Here is a 5,501-nt window from a genome sequence, read left to right on the forward strand (position 1 = left end):
CTGTATGAAATACCCTTGAAAACGGAATGTGTTTGAAACAAGGACACATCGTGTCACAGATGCAAGTGTTGCGTGCTTTAAGGGGGGGGGGGGGGCTGCGGTCCGTGTTGTGTTTAGCTTGGGGGGGCCTTTGGGCACAGGTTTGCCAGCACAATAAACACATGTGCTTAGCTACGTGATGAAAGAGTGTCATTGACTGTGATATTGGTGGAATGGAAAAAGGCTTAGCTAACCCATGAACGCGGCTCAGAACATCAGTCAAATGTATTGGTGTTCTATCAGATGTTGCACGTGGATGATTGTTGTTGTTGTTTCAATATGTCAAGTATGGACTGAACTAGTCCTACACCACTAGTGGCTATGTGTGAGTGAGTGTGAGTGAGTGAGTGAGTGAGTGAGTGAGTGAGTGAGTGAGTGAGTGAGTGAGTGAGTGAGTGAGTGAGTGAGTGAGTGAGTGAGTGAGTGAGTGAGTGAGTGAGTGAGTGAGTGAGAGTGAGTGAGTGAGTGAGTGAGTGAGTGAGTGAGTGAGTGAGTGAGTGAGTGAGTGAGTGAGTGAGTGAGTGAGTGAGTGAGTGAGTGAATTAATGAATTAAGCAAGGAGTGAAAGAGTGGGTGAGTTAGTGAGTGAGCTGCGTAACAATTCCAGTGTAGGGGGCTATTTTACAGGCCATGCAGGGAGGTCAAAGGACAAAGGCACCTCCATTCGAAAGCAATTAGCCAGGTCTGATTTGGAAGAGGGTCTGTGCTGGTCCTTTCATGTTCTATAGGAATGACAGCTGCAGAGCTGATGGGACCATGATTAATACATATCTGACGTCTTTTTGCCTTTGACGGCTCTACCGGGCCGTCAAAATGACAATTTCACATCATTATTTCCCCAGTTCAAAAGACCTTTAAAAAAAAAAAAAGCCCCGCCGTCATCTTATATTCATTTTTATTCTCTGGGATCAACAGAGAGATATCAAACCCAATTTCCTTCGCCTCCCACCGCTTCTGAGGTGTAACCGTCCGTGTTGTATGCCGAAGGAGACGTGCCTATTAAATAAATAATAACCATCATCATCCTCAGGTGTGGCATGTGAGAGGTGTTTGGAGGCTGATATACTGATAACCAGTCTTTTCCAACACTCATATTGGACAATACTGATTGTTGTTTTTAGTATCAATGCAGGTACAAAATAGGTTACAACACTCCCAGTAACAAATAGAGAACGCAAACGATGTGTATGGAAGGCTAAATCAACTGAATAATGTGGTTGTTCTTAAACAAAAGTAATTGTTATGATGTTATTCTGTTAATGTTGCACTTGTTTTAGGCAGCACCACTCACCAGTAAAAAGGTCACAAAATCCCAATTCAAAAATCTGCCCTAAAATTACAATGGGACCAATTCCAAGCCCTAAACCACTGATATATATATACTAGTAGTAGTCACTAGTGCATTCCTCAGAGGTGAATGAAAAGCTGTAGGCTGTGATCAGTATTTCTACGATAAATGAACACAGTGGCCATGTCGGGGGAAAGATTGTATCCTTCTTCAGCGGGGCTATGCTGTGCATCACCCTTCACCCGGACGTAACAACACAAGTATAGCCTTGCACAGAACTGCAAATCCAGGAGGAGGGGGGAGGTCAACGTCACGGGGGGACATTGCATTCACGCTCCACTGATATGCACGCAGGATGGGACCATGTGCACGGCCCCTCCGTGGCCTGCCGGCAGGGAGTTCGTCTCGGCCTACAGGGGCGTCCGTGTCATAATCTCACAAAATACCGCTCAGTTGGGTAACAGATGCAGGAGTCACTGGTCAGATGTGTTACATAATTGTTGAGCCGGCAGGGACCGTGCATAGGGCCCAAACGAGGTGGCAGGGCTGACGGCCCACAATCAGCATTGTACGCTCCCGGGACAGCCATACGTCCGTTGTATATACGTCAAAATCATCGGATTGGGGAAATCATCGTATTTGAAAAACGTTTTTCAAAGAATATTGTGAAGAATCATATCACAATTGCAGTGTTTGTCACGTTTTAAAAAGGCTAAATACATTCTGCGTCCTTTTTTACTTTGCGAGCATGCATGCGATCGTGGCGAACGCACGACCCCGTGCAGATCCTCAGCTGCTCGCATGAGGAAATATGGAGCCCGATTCTATATCGTAAAAAGTAGCTTGATGCCAAAGAAAGGCTTTTGTTGATTCATGTTGGCAATTATAATTATGCTAACAATAAGGTGCGGGCCAACACATGAGGAGGAAGACTGTAAATGATCTCGTTTCAGGGAGGTCGGAGGAAATAGATGACAAGGTCAAAAGCGGTGGAAAAGCTCTATGGCTTTGTAAATAAATCTCAGTTTTGTTCAGAGACCATTTTCCATCTGAACTCACTTAATCAGCGCAAATCCTCCAAGAACTCCCTGGCTGGAAGATGTACGGCCCGATATCCCCCCCCCCCCCCCCCCCCCCCCCGTTCTTAATTGCAGAATTTCCTGAGATCTCCAGAATTCACTGCAGAGACGGGGCTGATGAAGTCATAAGAAATGTGGCACGCTTGTCCAAATCCTGCTGCTGGTGAGCCGTATTATAATGATGCTATCTAACCCCAGCTCAGCACACTGGATGTCACAAAGAATCCACTTTGAAACACCCAGACGCGGCCCAGATGAGAGCTGAAAGGACTGCGGGGACGGATGGCTTTGCTTATTCTCCGCCTTGGCGACCTTTGCTGGATCCATGCAGCTGCGAGGCACGTCTTTTCAAATCCATGACCAGGCTAAGCGGGATATGTGTTTGCGTATACACGTCGGCTTTATCATTTATCTTAATAAAACAATGGCTCCGGAGTAAGAAGGCACAGAGAATGATTACGGCGTGAGGTTTGTGACCGGGGATATTTACAAGAGCTGCTTAGTAGTCAAAACGCCCGCTGCCTCTTTGCTTCCATTTAAATGTCAAAGTACAGCCTGAGGGCCCCTGCGCTCACCATCTAACACCTTTGATTGGACATCTGAGGCGTATTGGGGGGGATCGAAAAGTGAGATAATTCACAAAATGCAGCGTGCTGTAGTCCGACGGCATAAGCCAGGTCAAGAGGCCCGAGGCAGTGCTGCTATTTAGAGGTTTGGAGCGTCACACACAGCCACACTTATCTGGGCTTGTCCACAGGGGCACATCCTCCTCCTTACTTTCTCATTTCCTTATCAGCTGTGAATAAATCCTATGCTTGGCATCAGAGACACAGAGAATATTAAAATGTTAGATTAAAAACCGCCGCTATTAGTTTACAAAATAGGGAGGGGGAACATACGATCGCTGAGGGTTTGGCATCATAAACATCCATTTATTAGAGAAATACCTCTGTCATCAGGAAGATGATCACATTAATCAGAGCTCATATGCTCTTTAATCACTGGCTTGGACAGGTTCCATCCCGAGAAAATCATATCCAGCCCCCCCCCCCCCCCCCCTCCCCCCAGCCGCCACTGTAATTTCGCATGGAGCATGGAGTCTGGTCGGGACGCACTCTGCTGATTGCCAACAGATCTAGGCCAAGCCCGCAGCTCTGTTTGAGAAACCGTCAAGTCAGGCCCATACCTGTGGATCAGAGTCCACAGGCAGACCAGCGGAGAAAATTACCCAGCTCCACTTCATTGTGGACAGCTGTGGGGTGTGCAGTACGTAGGGTTTCGCCTTATGTGTGTGCATACATCATTATCACCGCTGGTGCTATACGGCCAGGCTGCCAAGCGCCCGGGTCTGTCAGCGGCTTCGATATATGGGCTACTACCAGATGAAGCAAATAGCTGCCCCGGTCCGCCACACTTGTTTATTTGAACATGGGACTGGCTTGTTTTGTTATTTCATTTGGCCAGAAGATGGAAAAGCTTCCATTGTAAGTTGGACACATCTGTGAGAGTGTGGGCGCGGTCCATTCTTAGAGAGAGTGGTTTCGTAGTGCGAGTGAGAGATGAGATTAGCCAGTTCTATTCAATAAACACTTGAGTAGTGGTTATAATACGGAAAGCACTGTGGAATATGATTAAAAATACATGCCTCAAAGGAATGCCCTTACATTTAAAAAAAAAATTAGCACATGGGTAAATATTTCTTCATTGTGCGCTGATGACAATATTGGAAAATGTGTCCTGCTTGCCTAGAAATGGCCTAGAAATAAGGACTACAGTATTCATCAAAAACAACGGGTGTCGCTAGCTAAAAGGAAAGAAGTCCGCTAGCAGCTACAGGTATACATTTTTTTTGTTTAAATTTTTTTCCCCTCCCATCCCAATTTAGTCGTTATGCCAATTCCCCCCTCCCCTTCATGGTCGTTGATCGCATGTGCCCCCCACTGGTCGGTCTAGGGAGCCCTGAAGTCTATCACATGCTTCCTCCGATACACAGGAGACAGCCAGCAGCCTCTTTTCACCTGACAGCGTGGACTCCCGCTGACACCGCCAATTGTGTCAGTATGACGGCCGGCCAGGCCGGAGGCACCGCTGACAGCCGGATTCGATACCAGTGTCTCTTGCGGTGGTGACGAGCGCTTAGTCCACTGCGCCACCCAGCCGCCTAGGTATACATTCTTTTGAATGAGGAATGCAAACAATGCTATTACGCCAATTTTGTTATTGTTGTAACTTGTTTTTAATTTGTCCCATTAACATTAAGTGCCCGTTGAACAAAAATAACATACGATTCAAAAGATCAAGCTAAGACGTTAAATGAGATGATTAGTTCTGATCTAAACAATCGTCTGACCTCTCTACTTTAATGGTGTCAGAGCGCAGGTCACAGGTGGTTGGGAGGCATGCAGCTCCATTTTGTCTGGCCATAAATCCCACACTGATCCAATAAATGCCTCCTTCAAAGCTCCGCCTAGCAACACCTCATTCTACCCCATACCTCCACTGCCCCACGCAAAAAACCGAGCCGGCGCACAGAGGTGATAATGGCCCTAGCTGGAAGTTGCAATAGTCAAAGTGGGCGTCGGGGCTGAGCATAACTCATTTGGGCTGTGACAAGTCGAACGTGCCTCTCCATGCGAAAAGCCAGCCATCAGCTCAGCTGTTCCCCAATCCGGAAAGAGAGGAGTGCATTACTAGAGTAAGTGAGGGACACGGCTGGAACGCCCATCGGACTTGTCGGCAACCTGTAATCATGGGGGACGGCCGGGCCGGTGCTGCCAGCAGCGGCTAGGATGACTAACCCTGGCCCAGACGCTCCAGACAGACCCAGCTCTCCTCTTGTCCTCAGACAGACGGTTGTGGGACACAGATTGCACAAAAGCCTGCTTAGTCATTTGGCAGCGGTTTTCGAGGGTTGACTTTTTTTTGTCTGTCATCATGTGTGAGCTCTCTTCTATCGTTCATCTGTCTGCTTAGTGAAGCTCACATGATGTCTCCTTTATGCTAAGACAAGACACGGGGTCGCCAGACTGCAGGTATACTTAAAACATGGGCGTGTCGCTTTGACTCACTTTGTACAACCACAAAAACATACCACA

Source organism: Notolepis coatsorum, assembly GCF_963971535.1.
Source record: "Notolepis coatsorum genome assembly, chromosome: 5".
NCBI classification, from domain to species: Eukaryota; Metazoa; Chordata; class Actinopteri; order Aulopiformes; family Paralepididae; genus Notolepis; species Notolepis coatsorum.